This window comes from Tupaia chinensis, unplaced genomic scaffold, assembly GCF_000334495.1.
Source record: "Tupaia chinensis unplaced genomic scaffold, TupChi_1.0 Scaffold143836_1, whole genome shotgun sequence".
In the NCBI taxonomy this organism is placed as follows: domain Eukaryota; kingdom Metazoa; phylum Chordata; class Mammalia; order Scandentia; family Tupaiidae; genus Tupaia; species Tupaia belangeri.
The window spans coordinates 998,467-1,017,566 of record NW_006203686.1 but is presented as its reverse complement, the minus strand read 5'-3'; the positions used below and the strand labels follow the sequence as shown (position 1 = coordinate 1,017,566).

The 19,100-nt window shown below is 41.7% G+C and overlaps 1 non-coding gene across 1 annotated transcript; it reads left to right on the top strand.

Moving 5' to 3' along the window:
* The first annotated feature begins 3,538 nt into the window (after positions 1-3,538).
* Positions 3,539-3,647, top strand: LOC114005466 (U6 spliceosomal RNA). The gene has a single exon (XR_003547319.1). It is a non-coding gene; the product is annotated as a U6 spliceosomal RNA (small nuclear RNA).
* Positions 3,648-19,100: the final 15,453 nt, after the last annotated feature.

Here is a 19,100-nt window from a genome sequence, read left to right as displayed (position 1 = left end):
AGAGAGCATGCACACTCACCAGAGACAGAGGCAGCTGAGAAAACACCCCTTTGTAAGGCTTAATCACGCTGCAATTTCTTCTCCATCTTTTCTTCCTTTTGAGATTTTGGGCACCCCCTTCCACCCCACATGTATTTCTCAAGTCACTGGGGCTGGCTGGGACTTGAATGTGCAGTTGGCCATATGGAGTCTGTCGGCCATATAGAGTCCAGCTGCCATTACCACCAGGACATGGAACTGGTCTGGAAAAATAGATTTTAACCTTACATGGGTTTTATAGTTCTTTTCATTTTCAACTTGCCAAGGTCATATTTTTTTTCATAGACAACTTCATTGAATAAATTATTAGCATATCTTCTTTGGCACCCTGAGAATCAACGCTTAGGGAAACAACACTTCAGGATTCTTTTTCCTTGATTAGTTTTGCTCCCTCTTGATTAGGTTGAGTGTTGGCCTCCCCATGTATATTCCACTCATGGTACTGATACAGCTAGAAAGAATGTGGCTAAACATTTTAAAGCTGGGTCATAGATCTTTTCAGCTGGAGCATGGCTCTTGGCCATTGTTGCAAAGCTGTTGTTTTGTCCTAACCATCTCTAATTGTTGGGTTTCTCATTTCACTGTGCAGAGTTAACAAATGTATAACCTCCTTTAGCAGTCTTGCTCAAGAGTGTTCTTTCCTTTCTTCATAATTAGAGAGGCTTTTTTGTAATCTTTAATCAAACTTGTCTTTGAATTAACTTAATTACATCTCATTCTAGCTTTATTGGCCAATGTGGCTAATTGATCTCCTTTCTTCCATAATATTGCTTTGTGTTCTTCAAGAGCCATGGAGCCCTCTTCATTTCCATCTTCTCAATTGCCAAAATATTCCATTTTAAAAATTATAATTATTTTAAAAATTACAGAAGTCTTTTAGCAATAGTACCATTTGGCCTTTGTTTTCCCTTCTGAATCAGCCTTTATATTGCTCCCTACAAATCATACTTCGAGTGGCATTTTTCTTTGGATTTGAGGTTTGAAACCAAACATGAGACCAACATCCCATACCCAGGGCGGAAGTCCGAGGCAGAAGTTCTCATGCTTTGTGCTGTGTAGGGCACTCTTGAACTCTTGTTCATGCATCCCAGTGTCAGAGGCCATTTCCTCTTTTTTTAAGGGAGGCTTGGCAAGAAGGGCAGCAGCAACAGTGTCTCATTGATGACTCATGTGTTGGTGTCTGTGAGCATCGGGTGAATGGCAGAATTCTCCAGAACGTGTTCCCAGGGTGGGCAGCCTTGTTCAGTGGGGTCTGATTCCTCTACTCTTTTATGGCTAGGTGTTCATATGGCATCATAGCCTTAGTGAGGAAACAGGAAATGAGGTCAGAACTCAGACTAGACTGGGAGGGAGAAGAAAAAAAAAAAAAAAAAAAAAACCAGAGCGGGGAAAGAGGGTGGTTGAAGGCAGAGGAAGAAATGAGATGCGTAGCAACAACACTGAGAACAATAGGAAGCATGTGGAATGGTATTTAAAAAGTCTCTCACCATGGTTATTTCTGTCTTGCATTGATGGAAAGGAAGTGGTTTGGTGTCCAGCTCTGAAATGCTCTAAGTCTGTGGACTCATGGCCCAGACTGTTCTGTGTAAAGGATGTGTTAATCATCTGCTGACTGGCATCTTGGCCAAGGTTATCTCACGGGCTCTGTGTAGGAGGGCAGGTGGGCTCTGCAGAAAACGGGGAGAACAAGAAAGAGTAGAAGAGCCTCAGAGAAGAAAGTGCTGGTTCTGCTGGGAGCCTTCCCTCCAGGAAAGCCAGGAACCTGGTGATTCAGCAGAACCCAGCTGGTTCCAAGGTGGTGGGGTGTTGAAGAGAATGGTCACAGGCAGCTGGAGCAGCATTACCAGTTCATGAGAAAGATGCAATTATATGGCCCCATTTCCTGTTGGCTGCCTTTTATTTAATATCACAGCCAGTTGGGCAAAGAGTTCATAAAAATGACCAACTATTTCCAGGTCTTTTTTTTTTTTTTTTTTAACCTTGTGAAATAATTAACATCAAGTATAACTATTGTGGTTCATTGTAACGTAATCACCTCTTTTGATGAGAGGACTTTTGTTTTCCCCATATCTAATATTAACCTGCTCCGTCAGTGTTGACTGTAAACTAATTTTAAATATTTACCTTGGCGGCCAGTGAAGTCAGAGATTAAGACCGAAACTGGGATCATACATGCTGCTGGTTTCACCATGCAAAAGTATTAGGAGCAATAATACTGTTATTAACCCAAACTGGCTCTCAGGTTACTTCTAGAACCTTCCAGGGTTTTGTGGTGTTTTTTGGGGGGTTTGTTTTCTTCTTTATATTTTTGCCATAGAGTGCATGTACTCGCCGGAAAGAGAGACAGAAAGAAACAGAGAGGGAAAGTAAGAAAGAAATCACTACCTCATCATCCCCAGACAGGATGGCCATGCCACAATCTCTTCTACAATCTTTTCTAAGGATTTCGAGCATGCATGCTCAGGTGTCTGGCATGATTTTCAAGTCATTGGGTCCAGGACTCAAACCATGGGGCCCCCAGCACCTTTTGTTTTTTTCATCTTATCCAGCACTCTGCTTGGTATTAGAGATACTAACTTTTCCTCTGTGCCTACTTATGCCCACTAGCAATAGAAATCATAGTAGCTAACCCTCATGTAGGTGAATCATACATATAATAGTGTATCCTCCAGTCTATAAGGTTGTGTTATTCACATTTTACAGATGAATAAAGTGAGATACAGAGAGGTTAACATAGCCCAGCCTCACACACAACTAAGTAGCTGTAAGCAGAGACATGAAGTAGAGGGATAACAGCTCATGATAGATTTAGTCTTTGCCTTCAGAAAGCTGACAACTTAATAAGGAAGAAAACATTAAATGACCAACTGCAATAAAGTGTTGTGGGTTACAGAGCAGGGGATCATGCAGCTGATGCAACAAACTGGATGTGGAGGAAGTGAGGCAGACAAAGCAACCTATGAGCTACATCTGAGGGCCTGGGGTATGGGTAGGTATTGGCAGAGCTTAGGGTACATGGAGAAAGGAAGACCCAATTTCAAGAGCAAAAAGCTGAATGTGGTTGGGATGCTAAGAACATGGTGGTAAGAACTAAGGCAGAAGTTAGACTGTGCATTAGTCTATTTGCTGCTGCTACAGCAAAATGCCTAAGACTAGGAAGTTAAACAATAAGAGTGTTTGGCTTACAGTTCTGGAGGCTGGGAACTCCAAGGCCATGGCACCAGCATCTGTCAAGGGCCTTTGTGCTGTACCATCTCATGGATGAAGGCAGAAGGGCTCAGCCTTTTATCATGAGTCCACTGCTATGATAACCAACCACTCCCAGGGTCATGACATTAATCCATTCATAATGTTTTTGAAGGATCCCACCTCTTAAAAGTTTCACCTCTCAATACTATTGCACTGTGAATTATATTTCCAACACTTGAATTTGGGAGGAAACATTCAAATCATAGCAGATTGTATTAGGGAGGGCCCCATCAGTGGACTTTACCTTAATGGTAAAAGGAAGGTACTCACTATTCACTAAAATTGGAAAAACACAGAGAAGATTAGCATGGTCCATGTGCAAGGATGGCATGCAAATTTGTGAAGCAGTCCATATTTTTTAACAAGCCAAGTGCAGAAAGAGAAATACTACATGTTCTCCCTCATTTGTGGAAATTGAAAAAAACCTGGCCTCATAGAGGGAAGAAGACTAACTTCTAGACACTGGGTAGGACTGAGGTGGTGACGAGTGGAGGAATGTAGATTAAAGAAAGTAAACCACAAATAACAGGAATTGCAGTTTTTAGTATTATAAAATATAGTGGTGTGAATATGGACAGCAACAAGTTGCTGTGTATCTCAAAGTAACTAAAAGGGAGGATTGTTAATGTTCTCAACACAATATTGACCAATGGTTTGAGAGGGTGGTCTACCAAGGATCCTGAATGCATTACTGCAACTTGTATTCTTATGCTGTAAAATCACATTGTATCCTCACAAATATGTATAATTATTATGTATTAATAAAAAATTTTTTTAAAATGAGTAAAAGAAGGTTAGATCCAGCCATAGTGGTGCAAGAGGAAAGGCTGAAGTTGCACAGGGCTTGGGTTCAGTTCCCAGTTCAACCCAAACAACCTGGGTCTAGCTGACAGGGAGGTTGATGTAGGAAGGATTGTGACATGGTGAAAAACCTAACAGAACTACCTCTTTCTTTTCCTCTTTCTCTTCCCATCCATACACACACTCTTCATACACATACACGCAGAGTAAAGGGAGACCATTGGAGGATGTTAAGTGGGAGGTGAATTGCTCATATTTGGCTGCTGTGTGAGACCCAGTTGGGTGGATATAGGCTAGAGGCAGAGAGATCTGAAAAGAACTTCGTTACTAATGGGGTAAGAAGTGAAGGATCTCGGGACTAAGGTAAGTGCAGTGAGAATGGAGAGAACATGGATTTGAAAGCTAATGGAGAGGCAGGGCTGATAGATGCAGTAACCGACTGGAAGTCAAGGGCTTGGGCTTGGGCAAGTGGGCTGGGAGGGGTCTGGCCTGTGCCTCCCTCAGCAAATGTCCCTGACCTTTCCACTGTGGCTCTCCTGTGCCCTGTGTTTATAACTGTTTGGAGACAGAGGACTGGTAAGCTTCAGTAGCTTGCCGAGGGGCTGAGGAAGCCCGCATTGTGGCTAGTGATGGTGCCTCATCCTACCCTCTTTGTGCTGGTGGCTGTTCCCCAGTTGCTTGAGTGGCTCACACCTGTGTGACCCTCTTGGAAAGTGCTCTGGACTCCCAGCAGCTGTCCTGCCTGGAGATGTCTGGGTAGGCTCTCCAAGATCCCTCTCACTCTAGCACACAGGCTTTGGGGCTTGCTAGTGAACAAATGTCATGTTAGAGAGACCAACCTCTGTGCTTCAGGGAGAGACAACTCTGTGGTGCAGTCACCCCTGTCTCCATCACCTGTGGACCAGGCCAAGACTGGACTTTCCTGGAGACCACTTCCTCCTCCCTTCCTTCCATGTCTTTGTCCTCTTTTCATTCTGTTGAGGGCTGAGTTATCTCCCCCCAGTGTATTATTAAAGTCCAAACCCCCAACCCCCAAATACGAATTCGAGTCTATTTGGAGGTAGGGCCTTAAATGAGGTCATTAAGTTAGAATGTGCTGTCAGGATGGGCCTTAATTCGATCTCACTGATGTCCTTATAAGGAGAGGAGATGAGGGCACACAGAGAGACACCAGGGTGCACGTGCACAGAAGAGAGCCCATGTGAGGACATGGCAGGAAGGGGGCCAGCCACAAGCTGAGGAGAGACCCCTCAGTGGTCTGGCCTGTGGCTTAGTGGTCAAGGCAGACGCAACAGTTCAAATCCTGGACCTGTTGTCTTAGAAAACATGCCAGATGTGTGTGCATGTGTGCCCAAATTGCCAAAAGGAGGGAGAGATGGAGGAGAAGGGGTTGCTTCATGACAATCCCATGGTGGATGCTTTTTTACGCTCTTCACCTCTGACAAGTGTATGCACCTTCAGGCAAATTTATTTTTAAGAGAGATTTTTGCTAAAGGGTTCATGTGCTTGCCAGGGAGACAGAGAGAGACAGGGAGATAGAAAGCAAGAAATATCCCTCCCACCCGAGGAGATGGCCACACCACAGTCCCTTCTCCTCCATTCTCCTCTTTGGATTTTGGACACTCTTGCACATGCACCTGGCATCAGTTTTAAACCGCTGGGTCCAGGACTTGACCCGCAGTCAACTACGTGTGAGTCCAGTGACATAACCATTATGCCATCTGCTGGTCCCTCTCCTGGCAAATTGCAAAAAGCAGCGAAGAAAGAAGGCAAGAAAGAAAAGAACGAAAAAAGCGAGCGGACTCAGGGGAACGAAGCCTGTAGACACCGTGCTCTCAGGTTTCTACCCTCTGGGACTGTGAGAAAATAAATTCCCACTGCTGAAGGGAGTCAGTCTGAGGTATTTTGGTAGCCAGCCCTAAAACACGAATAGACTCCCACATTTTTCCTGAAGAGCATGATTCATTCCCACAATAAACCGTGTGTACCAGGATCCTGATCTTAGGCCCTGCTTCTAGGGAACCTGACCCAAGACACGCAGGCACTAGGAAACAATGTTTGGATTGTATTCCCAAGGTGACAGCCTTCTGCTGATTATTTTATTAACTCGTTAGAGGAGCCTTAATACCCGGGGAGCAGGAAGACCAGCCAAAGTCTCCAAGGATAGTCTGTTCTACAGCTCATCTGGGCTTTAGAGGAGGGGACCCCACGTTTTGTCTGAGGATAAAGTCTCTTGTTCCTAGTCGTTCTGCCTTCCGTGTCTTTTTTCTTAAAGAATTACTTTAACTTTATTAATTATTATTATTTGTTTTAATTTGACCAGAGAAAGACAGAGAGAGAGAGAAAGTGAGAAAGCAAGCTGCCAGATCTGAGACTCGAACCATGGTCAGCCACGTGGGAGTCCAGAGTCTTTAATCACCATGCCACATGCTGGCTCCCTGCCTTCCATGTCTTAAAGAAGTCTAGACTGGGGGCCCAGCAGATGGCGTAATAGTTATGTCACTGGACTCCCATGTAGTCAACTGTGGTTCACATCCCAGACCCGGGGGTTAAAACTCATGCTGGCACGTGTGCATGTGTACCCAAGATTCTGAGAGAATGGAAGAGAAGGAATTGTGATGTGGTCATCACCCTGAGGGTGATTTTTCGCTTTCTGTCTCTCTGTTGAACACATGCGTCCTATAGGAAAAATCTCTCTTTCTCACAAAAAAAAAAAAAAAAAAAAAGAAGTCTAAGTTAAAATAAGTTCCATGGCACAATGGAATAGGTAACTTAATTAATTTTTGTTAAAATCAAGAAGACATTCAGTCACGACAAAACTAATTTCGTACATATTTTTTTCTTGATCCCAAATTTAATTGCACCCCAGGGCTATGTACATAGCAGAGAAATGAAGGGACAAAATAAATTAGAAAACACTCGGGACTGGAAATTGAGAGCTCTGTAGTTAAGTTCTGCTGAGACCAGGTGTGTGATTTTTAGATCCTTCGCTATACTTAGCTTCAGAGCTCCTAAAACAAAACAAGACAAAACAAAAACAAAATCTCAGGTCCTCCCCCAAATGAAAAAGAAAAACAAAACAAAGTCAGGAGAAAAAAAAGTCTCATCTCCCTCTAAAATTCTAATTATTCTGACAGCCTGGATGTTTCAGACAAAGGTGCTGTCCTGGCTTCTTGGGCTGTTCCAATTTGAACAGTCTCACCTCTTCACAGTTGCGTGTGGGTTGCAACCCACCCCCACGTGTCCGTTTCCACTGGTGAACTTCAACTCCTCTTACCTTTCTGTCCTCAATTCCCCCAGCAGGCTCCACGTGTCAAATAAACCTCTCCAAATAGACTCAGAGTCTGGCTCGGGAGCATTTATTGAAAACCCATTATGTCCTGTTTACTTATTCTGCAACCAGAGCCGGCACATTTCTGATACACTAATGGGAAAGTTTTGGCCGAAGGGGAGCCGATTGTTCTGGCTCTGTGCCGTCCTGTGATATCAAACATTTCATCTGATGGACACATCTGAAACCTTTTGTCTCCTGGTAGCTACAATGGTTAACTGAGAGAGAGAGAGAGAGAAAGAGCTCTGTAGTTAAGTTCTGCTGAGACCAGGTGTGTGATTTTTAGATCCTTCGCTATACTTAGCTTCAGAGCTCCTAAAACAAAACAAGACAAAACAAAAACAAAATCTCAGGTCCTCCCCCAAATGAAAAAGAAAAACAAAACAAAGTCAGGAGAAAAAAAAGTCTCATCTCCCTCTAAAATTCTAATTATTCTGACAGCCTGGATGTTTCAGACAAAGGTGCTGTCCTGGCTTCTTGGGCTGTTCCAATTTGAACAGTCTCACCTCTTCACAGTTGCGTGTGGGTTGCAACCCACCCCCACGTGCCCGTTTCCACTGGTGAACTTCAACTCCTCTTACCTTTCTGTCCTCAATTCCCCCAGCAGGCTCCACGTGTCAAATAAACCTCTCCAAATAGACTCAGAGTCTGGCTCGGGAGCATTTATTGAAAACCCATTATGTCCTGTTTACTTATTCTGCAACCAGAGCCGGCACATTTCTGATACACTAATGGGAAAGTTTTGGCCGAAGGGGAGCCGATTGTTCTGGCTCTGTGCCGTCCTGTGATATCAAACATTTCATCTGATGGACACATCTGAAACCTTTTGTCTCCTGGTAGCTACAATGGTTAACTGAGAGAGAGAGAGAGAGAAAGAGAGAAGAGAGTGTGTGTATTGGAGGAAGGGTGTTAGGAGGAGTGGGCGTTGATTTTATTAACTGGGGACACTTTGGGCATGTTACTCAGCAACTGTCAAAATCCCCAGAGTATACTGTCTAACATGTAGTTTGTTGTCTTAAGCCTCTGCTGACAGCTAACTGACCAAGAGACTGTGAAGTACTTGAAATATTGTAGGAGAGAAGTCTTTCCACCTTGGCTGGCCAGAGCGGGTTGGTTCCACCTCTCTATCCACTGGCTCCCATTCAAAGCAGCTTGAGATGTGGTTGTAAAAACTTACCAAAATGTGGATTTGATGCGAAAGAGGCCTTGATGTTGTTTTTCCCACGCTCAATCACGCTGGGGAAATTAGAGTTTTTCTGAAAGCTGAGATTTCTTGCTAAGAGCAATAACCACTAAAAGGTAAATTCCTGGAGAACATCTTTGCCTTTTTTTTTTTTTTAAGAATTTTTTTGCTATAGGGCTTGCAAACTTACTGGAGAGAGAGGAAGAGAACGAGAGAATGAGAGAAAGCACTCCCAAGGAGGCATGGCCATGCCACAATTTCTCCTCTTCCATTCTCTTCTCTGCCTAGAGTGTTTTTCAAGCCACTGGGTCCAGGACTCGACCAGTCAGCCAGGTGGAATACAATGACCTTAACTACCTTGCCATGGCTGGCCCGCCTCATTCATTTTGTATTGTCACAGTATCAAGCACAGCCTGGCACATAGTAAGCTGTGAGTGAATACTTGGGTTCACGATCCAGCCTGCAGAACATTATTAATTCTGTGTCTTGTGACTGGCAGTAGGTTAGTTATCTCCCCAACTCGAATATGAGTTCCAGAGGCTCTTACCTGCAATCAGAACCTATACAGCCCCAAGCACATAGTTAGACACTCTTAAGTGTTTATTGAATGAATGCTTGTATGAATAAAAAAGTGAATGTAGAGGTGCAAAAGTAACACCTAATTAAGTAAATATTCGTTGAGAAATTAATATGGACACTTTATTGTTAAACCCTATAAAAGAACCAGATCTTCTTTTCAAGGACTTTATAAGTTTCTGGGGGAGAAGAAATGAATACCAACATCCCATCTGGCCTTCCCTCTGCCCGCCAATGGGCCCCCCTGACTCCACAGTTCATAGGAAAATAACTTGTCATCTGCCTCCTGGAAATAGAGATGTTCCCCTAGCATAGAAAATGGATTCTCAGATATGATTCCACATGGAGTACCAGTACAGGAAAAATTAACCATGGTGACTGCCCTCAGAACAGTGGTGACCTTCCTGGGTAGGGTGGTGGTAGACAGCGACACAGGGGAGCATTCTAGGTGTGGAAAAGATTTTTAAAAACTTGATTTAGGTGGTGGTTTAAGTACAAGGTGACATCAAAAAGTCTGTAGAAAATTGGAATTAACATATGAGTTAGTTTTGGTGAAAAAAAAAACCCATGTACATTTTTTTTCCTAACATACATTTTCCATGGACTTTTTCAAGAGCTCACATATGTAGATACAGTTGTCAAACTCCACTGAATCACTAAACTCCACTAAAAATCTGGGCATCTTATGATATTAAATTATGCCTTAATTAATTCATTCATTAATAATGCTTGAGGTGAGCACAATAAAGCCCATTTCTATGCAAACACATTTGCTTTCCATTATATCCTGTTTATTAAAGTTTTTATTTTATTTTTTTAAGTTTACTTTTTTATTTCTTTTATGAGTGATACAGAAAGAGAGTCAGTTCCCCCAACAGGGTCTTGGTGCTGTGATCCACTCCCAGCTGTCACCAGTCTGGGTGGTGGGAGGATACACATTCCCATGCCCTCTTTTTATGCTCTCTAAACTTGAACCAGGTAGCTTCCCACGTGGAGCTGCCTCCCAGAATGCCTCATTTTACTACTGCACCATCATCTGGCCCACGTGCTATGGGGCACGTGTGCTCACTGGAGAGACAGAGAAAAACAGAAAGCCAGAAAGAGAGAAATCAACCCCCTCCAGGGAGGGATGGCCACGCCACAACCCTTCTCTTCCATTCTCCTCTTGGGATTTTGGGCATGCATGCACATGTGCCCAGCATGAGTTTTAAGCCACCAGGTCCAGGACTCAAACCACTGTCGACTACATGGGAGCCCAGTGAAATAACCATTATACCATTTGCTGGTCACCCCCATTAAATTTTAATTGATTTCTTATAGATCCCAGAGCCCAGTGGGGTCCTCTCCACACCAGCACCAACACAGGAGGAAGACAAATTCCTAGATTGGTTTGGGTTATTGAAATGGGCAGAATAAATGTTATTTGTTCCAAACAAAAAGTGGTGGACTTGTATCTTGCCTGAACCTTATTATCTCCTGAAATGGAGGTCCAGGTAAGGTGTTTTCCTTAAGGCTAAACTGTCAACCAGCAGCAAAGCTGGGTCTAAAGTTCAGACCAGCTCTCTCACCCCATCCAAATAGATCGGGTTTTGTTTTATTATATATTAGGTTATTTTTTTCATTATAGTATGTAAAGTAGGATGAAGTCTTTCCTGAGATGACCCTAGGATTCAACTGTCCATCTGTTGTGGATTGATTACTGTGGTCGATCTATCATCTTACCTGTGTGGACCCAAATTAATTTACCTACTGTGTTCATGCCTCGGCTTTTACATCTATAAGATGGAGATATGTATTAACCTGTGGTTGAGATAAATGAAATAACGTCTGTCCACGCGAGGAGCTTAATAGTTGTCACCCCTCCTCCTCCTGATCCTAGACTTCACTGATTCCTCTGTTAGGCTCTCTTATTTCCGGTCTTTTCATTACTAATTAACCATCCTTCCTTCCCATACTCAGACTCATGCTATGTTTATTCACAAGGTTATACTATCATGAATCAACTCTTTAAGTAAATATTTCTTTTCATGAGAATTAATAACCCTAACTGTTTAAGGAGGGTTTTGAAAATTCCCTAAGCCTCTTTTCCCTTATGTACGCAAACTCGTGATCCAACAAGAAAATAAATCTCATAAGCATGACAAACTATAGCGTATTACAAGAAACCAGATACTTTTCTTTTTTTAAAGGAAATATAGGTAAGATAAAAACGCATAAACGTCTGGTAGCCTTTCTATCATTGCGGGCAAATTATTCACTTTTCTGTGCCTATTTAAGCATTTGGTAGGGGTTGAATGTAAATTCGTGCCTTAAGATTTGGTTGTGATGGAATTAAGAGGGGTGGAGGGACCTAATCCGACTATGATGTTGAATAGTGGGGCCTTTAGGAAAAGATTAGGATTAGGGCCGTTGGGGCGGGGCCCTCATGCCTAGCCTGGTGGGTTTACAAGGAGCTGCTCTGCACTGCTCTCACCCTGGAAGGTGAGGCCTCGGGACTCTGTAAGACCCCAGCACATGTGGTCTCCAGACGTTAGACCTCCAAACTGGGAACAGCATATACTTCAATTATTATAAATCACCCAGTTTCAGGTATTTGCTGTTATTACTAATGGAATGGACTTCAATGGAACTCCTCAAAATGAAAATGGCTGTTTCTCTTGCAAAATTACAAACCCTGTGACAAAATAATTACTTTCAAACATAAGAATACGGCTAACATAAATTTGCAAGGTCCCCCCTGAGGCACATAGTGAAAAGATGGACCTGAAATATCTTAGGAAATGTTGGGGTTGTAGCACCAGACTGCCTGTTAGCACCCAGTTCGGCATGAATTCATTCCTTTACCAAGAGTGTCATTTGAAGGAGAAAAATGGACCTCCGCCGCTTAGTGCAGCTATGCATCCTTTTGCAGCCTTGTCCTGTCAGAAGCCCCCTTTCTTGTATTGTGCATCATTCTCCTCCGGCTTCCCTCCGCATCAATTCTGAGCTTGGCAATAGCTCCTAAGAGGGTTGACTAGGCAACTGACTGCACAAATGGCAAAAAAGAAGATGAGGGAAAAAGGTTAAAAAGGTCTTTAATCTTTATGAATGAGAGGCCATCTAGGAAAGAGTAATCGAGATGACCACTGCACTCTCTTCCCACTGTACAAAGCCCGGACTTGTCAAGACAGACTTGGTAGTCATGCAGGACCCGTGAGGGCTGTGCCCAATGGAGAAAGCCCCACCAGTGTGACCCCAAGCATCCACATGGTGTTCCCAACAGCCATAGAGATGATCCCCAGTGACCTCACTTCATGAATAAAGACGTGCCTTACAGAGTGTTGGGCACTCCTGTAGTAGGTGCCCAGATGGCTGCTACTTTTTGCTTTGCGATGAAGTCGCGTGAGAGGGGCTGAGTACACACCATACAGGACACACAAAACAACACACTCATCAAATCCTCACGAGAGTCAGGGCAAGCTGAAAAACAAACTCTGCCCTATCTCACTTAGCCGGACTGAACTTGACTGAGACATTTGAACATGTCCTTGAAAATATCAAACACTAAAACTTTCTCTTAAACTATTTCTTAAATTATATACCTCCTGGGAGGACCTCATGGATTTATATTAGTCATATTCTTATGCTTTTAAAAAAGAAAAGTCATATCCTGTAGATTCTAGCTGAGGTTCTCAGCTTAGTCTTAAGCACAAAGTATTCTTTTTAATCACATGAGAAGAGAATTTGGCTTAAGGGCTTCATTTTCCCAGGAAGACTCAATAATTGTTGGGCTGTGCATAGCTCAAACTGCATCTTAGTTTGAAGTTCATGCTGAGATGAGCCTTAAAAATTCGATACCCACTATAATTGTATATATTTGCTTTATTTCACATAGCAAGGAAATGAGTTTTGGCCAACGGTTCAGTACACAGAGCCGTGTGATAGAAGACTAGGGTCTTGAAGCTGGAGCTCATGTTTTGCAGTTTGGTGTCCTATGTGCAGACACAGAGTTTGTGTTTTCAGCAGTTGTACCTTTTAATCTCACCATGCTTCTCCAAAGCAAGCTGTGGTCATGTTTCCTAGAAGCCCATCTGGCTGCTTTGAGTTGTGGCCAGTAAGGTAGGGACAGTGCTGGAAAGTGAAGCAGCAATGCCCTGTTCCCAGCAACACCCTGTCAGCCCCATCCTGTGTCTCATCCTTCCTCTGCCTTTTCCTCCCTGGACTCTGAAGGCAGGGAAGGCAGGGCAAGGCTGGAGACAGAGAAGGCAACAGTCGCTACCTCGTTCTCACCAAGAAGGTGAACATATACAAAGGACAGTCAAGCTTAGTTTCCTTCTAGCAACAACAAAAAAAATGTGGCAAATACACATCGATTTGGTTTACAGTTGTAATTTCTAGGTTATAAAAATAAAGGAATTTGATGAAAGCCTATTTTGATTTGGTTCAGAAAACTTTGGGACTGATGACTAGTTAACAATGGATACTTCTGGTTTAATTTGCATTGGCTTTGCAAAACGTGAATAGAATTTAGAGAGTTCTGCAAATTGGACAATAAATCCCCAAAATGGCAACCTCTGGCTTGATGTGGTATTATGTTTTAGCTCTGTGTCCTAAAGAGACAAATAATAGAAGAATAGGACCTAAATTGAAAAAATAGCATATAAAGAATTAGGAGAACTCAAGACAGGGTTGAGGATGAGGGAAGCAAATTGTGAAGACAAAAGTGCACTGTGAAATCTACATGTCCAAAGAGCTTCTTTATCCAGCATTCCAGGAACCTGACTTCTAAACCTTCTCCTGAAACTTTGGGTCGCATCTCAGGAGGAATAGGAAACTTTCTTTCCCAACATTTGCTTTGCTTTCAGATGGACTGAAACCTATAAATAGGGTTTGGTATGAGAGTAAAGGGTGCACTTGGAGAGGTGCATTTTCTAGTATGACAGAATTATCTTCAATAATGAATGGGAGGCTTTTGGCTACAGAGCTCTTACTGAAACACAGCAGTATGCTGAACTGTATGAGTTAACAATGAAATGAACAAAAATAAAGAAGGCACTTTGCCCTACTTCATCCACCAACTGGGAAATGGAATCATGAACATGCTTTGTAAGTCTTGGGCTGATTCCTATCAGGTAGAATGCCAGATTGTAAAATAAGAAACAAACTTTGAAGTATATATCAAAGAGGGTCTTCAATAAACTTCACATTTCATAAAATTGTATTGCTAATCAAATATTGATATTTGCAGGGATGCTTCGGAGTACAATTCATTTTCTTTTATAAAGTATTGGCAAATTCAAATAAAAGATTGCTTTGCTACTTTTCTACTCCTGAGAATCAAAGAGGCCCTCTTGTGGTCAGATCAGAAAATGCAAACTGTCATCAAAACTTCAAACTGCCATCTAGCTTTCTAACTAGACTAACATTTTACCATCAGGAAAAGTAAAACATGAATTCGAAAAAGCAATCTTTTAACAAAAACTCTGAAAGAACTGCGTGCCTACAAAAAAAAAGAGAGATTAATTGTAAGCTGTAGTTTAACAAAAGTACAATAACGAGTGCATCGTCTAAGTCTGTAACATCCCCTACTCCTTGCCATGACTGCTGTAGACTTTTTTGTTTTGTTTTGTTTTGTTTTTGTCATAGGGTACATGACAGAGAGACAGAGAGAGGGAAAATGAGAATCACCCCCTGAGGGGATGGCCACCCACATCCCTTCTCCTCTCAGGATTTTGGGCACATACACACATACACCTTTCTTTCTCTTTCTTTCTTTCTTCCTTTCTTTCTTTCTTTCTTTCTTTCTTTCTTTCTTTCTTTCTTTCTTTCTTTCTTTCTTTCTTTCTTTCTTTCTTTCTTTCTTCCTTCCTTCCTTCCTTCCTTCCTTCCTTCCTTCCTTCCTTCCTTCCTTCCTCTCTCTCTCTCTCTCTCTCTCTCTCTCTCTCTCTGTTTCTCTTTCTCTTTCTTTCTTTCTTTCTTTCTTTCTTTCTTTCTTTCTTTCTTTCTTTCTTTCTTTCTTTTCTTTTCTTTTTATTGTTTGGAGAGGTGTTTTGCCTTAGGGCATGTGCTCTCGTGGGAGAGAGAAAGACAGACACCGTGAGAGGGGAGGTGAGAAATCATCCCCCAAGGGGGATGGCTATACTGCAATCCCTTCTCCTCCATTCTCTGGTGTGATTTCTTTTAAGCCACTGGGTCTGGGAGTTGAACTGCCCATAGTAGGCCATTTGGGAGTCCAGTAACATAACCACTATACCATCTGCTGGTCCCTGTGATGTGATTTTCAAGCCACCAGGTCTGGGATTTAAACCATGGTCAGCCATATGGAAATCCAGTGCCTTAACCACTATGCCATGTACTGGGCTTTTAAAATAAAATGTGGTATCATTTTAAAATAAAATGGTCAGTATACCAGTTGGCTCATTAAGGCCATGAAGCCTGCTTTGTGGACTTGGGAGGCAGAAGACCCTATAGCTAGAGCAGAGGGATCTAAATCAGAACTGGTTTGATTTGCAGAAAATCAGTTGTTTCTTATTTTGTGCCTCTGTGTTTATTTTGAGGAAAGATTTCAATGTCTGGCCCACTTCTTCACTGAGCTTCTGAGAAACATGTTCTTGAATTTTCTGCTAGAGCTGTTATCTGTAGGGCCTATTTTTGCTCAACATCTCTTTACTTTCTTTCTTCCATGACACAGAGAAAGACAGAGAGACAGAGAGACATTTGCCTCCCTGTCCCCAATAAGGTCTTGATGCTGTGACCTACCTCCAGCCCTCAGTCAGCCCTGGATCATGAGCACACGTGCATCCACTGTACTCAAAAAGGTCTCCAGACACAAACCAAGAACCTTCCCTGTGGGCCAGCCCTGCAGAGTGTTACACTTTACTGCAGCACTGCCATCGGGCAGTACTTACAAAAAAAAAAAAAAAATAGAATTACAGATACATAGTATGTTGCAAAAATAATTGACAAAGAGATCCCACATACTCTGCACCCAGCCTCCTCCAATGGTGATAACCACAGTAGCCTATCAAAACCAGGAAACTGACATTACAATCCATAGAGATTTACTTAGCTTTCACGGGCTTTACAAACACTCACACGTGTTTGTGTGTATAAAATTCTCTGCTTTTTTTTTTTGGAGAGGTTTTTGTTATAGGGCACGTGCACTCACCAGGAAGATAGAGACAGAGAGACAGAAAATGAGGAATCACCCCCCAGGGGGAATGGCCATGTTGTAATCCCTTCTCCTCCATTCTCCTCTAAGGTTCTTGGGCACACATGCACATGTGCCCCACATGAGTTTAAGTCACCGGGTCTGGGACTTGAACCGCGGTCAACTACGTGGGAGTCCAGTGACATAGCCATTATGCTAACTGCTGATCCCTAAAATTCTCTGCAATTTTATCACATGGGTATTCATGTGACCACAATCACAGTCAAGATACAGAACTGTGCCATTACCACAAACATTTTCACACTACTCTTGTGTACCTACACTCAGTTTCCCCTCCACCAACACATAACCTATGCAATCACTATCTCTATTTTGCTGTAATTTTGAAAAAAAAATCTAGACATGTAATTATAACTTTTTGAGATGGCCTTTTTTTCTACTCAGTATAATTCCCTTGAGATCCATCTAAGCTAATGTGAGTCTCAGTAGTTCACTCCTTTTTTATTGCTGAGTTATATTTCATTGTATGGATGTACCAGAGTTTAACTATTTACCCATTGAAAGACACTTGAGTTGTTTCCAGTGTTTGGCTATTATGAATAGAGCTGTTATAAATATTCCTGTACGGGTTGTTGCTAAATTATAAATTGTGGTTCAGAGAAATCGAAGACCTAATAGCCACTTTTCTTTTAAAAAGAATCAACTCAATTTCTTATTACAAGTCACATTAGTTAATCTAATACATAGCTTCTTCTCTTTATGGTTGCCTCCTCTTGACAGATGTTTTCCTGGGCTCTGACTTCCATCTTTTTTTAAATAGTTTTAAAATTTAAGGCCAAATAATTTAACAGAATAAAATACAGTTTGTTTGCAATGATCAATAGGAGTTTTTGTATACAAACTAATGTAACCAAAAAAGTTAAATGGCATAGTTTCTCTCTTTTTCAGTTTATATATATAAACATGAATTTCAGGTTATATATATATAAATTAAAAAAGACAATGAATCAAAAAACCTAAAAGTGGCAGTATACATTTTTTAAATAGAGAACTTTATTTTTTTGTTCTGTTAAATCTTTCTTCCCTTTGCACCTCACACCCACCTTCTGCACTTAACCTCTGCACTACCATATCTTTGGATCTTTCAACTTCTGCCATAGAGTGCAGACATTCAGTACATGTTGAGTGGAGATATACAGTGTGTATCTTTCAAAGTCTGGCTAACTTCACTCAACATTAAGTCTTCTATATTCATCCACTTTGAATCAAATGATAAAGTCTCATTGTTTCTTATGACTAACTAATAATCCATAGTACATATATGCCACAGTTTTTCAACCTAGTCATCAGTTTTTGGACACTTAGGTTGATTTTGTGTCTTAGCAACTGTGCAAGAAACATGGCTGCTACAATAAACATGGATGAGCTTCTTTCCAACTGTTTTCTTATCCTTTGGATAAATACCAACAAGTGGGATTACTGGGTCATAAGGTAATTTTATTTGTAGGTTTTTTGAGGAACCTACATATTGTTTTCCACAGAGGTTATGCTAATTTACATTCCCACCAGCAGTGTAGGAGGGTTCCCTTTTCATCACAGCCTCACCAGCACTTGTCATTCTTTATTTTGTGGATTTTAGCCATTCTAACTGGGATTAAATGGTACCTCATTATGGTTTCAATATACACTTCCCTTATGAGAAGAGACATGAAACATTTTTTTTCCTACGCTTTTTGGACATTTGTAAATCTTCCTTGGAGAACTATTTAACACATTTGCCCATTTTAAAAATTGGATTATTTATTTTTTTATAGGTGAGCCATTTCAGTTTCCTATATATTATGGTTGTTAATCCCTTCTTGAGGAATTGCAAATATTTTCTCCCATTCTGAGGGCTGTCTTCTCACTCTAATTATTGTATCCTTTATTGTGAAGAAGCTTTTTAGCTTGATGTAATCTCACTTGTCTATTTTTGAAATTATTGTCTGTGCTTTAGTGGATCTTATTTAGGAAATCTTTGCTGAATCCAATGTCTTCAAGAGTTTTCCTAGGGACCAGCAGTTAGCGTAATGGCTATGTCAGTGAACTCCCATGTAGTCCACCATGGTTTGAGTCTCAGACCCGCTGGGTGGCTTAAACTCATGCCAGGCACGTGTGCGTGAGTGCCCAAGAACCCGAGAGGAGAATGGAGGAGAAGGGATTGCAGCGTGGCCGTCCCTCTGGGGGGCGATTTCTCACTTTCTGTCTCTCTCTCTGTCTCTCTGGCAAGCGCATGCTCCCTATAGCAAAAAACCTCTCTAAAAAAGAAAACAAACAAACCAACAAACAGAAAAGACATTTACCTACATTTTCTACCAGTATTTTATAGTTTGAGGCTTTACATTTAAATCTTTGATCCATTTTAAGTTAATTCTTGTTAATAGTGAGAGATAGGGGGTCCAATTTCATTTTTCTGCAGGTGCATATCCAGTTCTTCCAGCACCATTTGCTGAAAATACTTTCTTTTCTCCACTGCATTGTCTTGTACCCTTTATCAAAGGGCATACAGTTGTCTGTATGATTTGGGATTTATTTCAGGATTCTCTATTCTGTCCCATTAGTCTGTATGTTTATTTTTGTGCCAGTACTATGCTGTTTGGGATTGTCACTGTTTTGTAAATATATTTTGAAGTTGAGTAGTGAGATGCATCCTACTTCATTCTTTTTGCACAGTATTGCCATGGCTATATGAGGTCAATAATGTTTCCAGACACATTTTATAATTGCTTTTT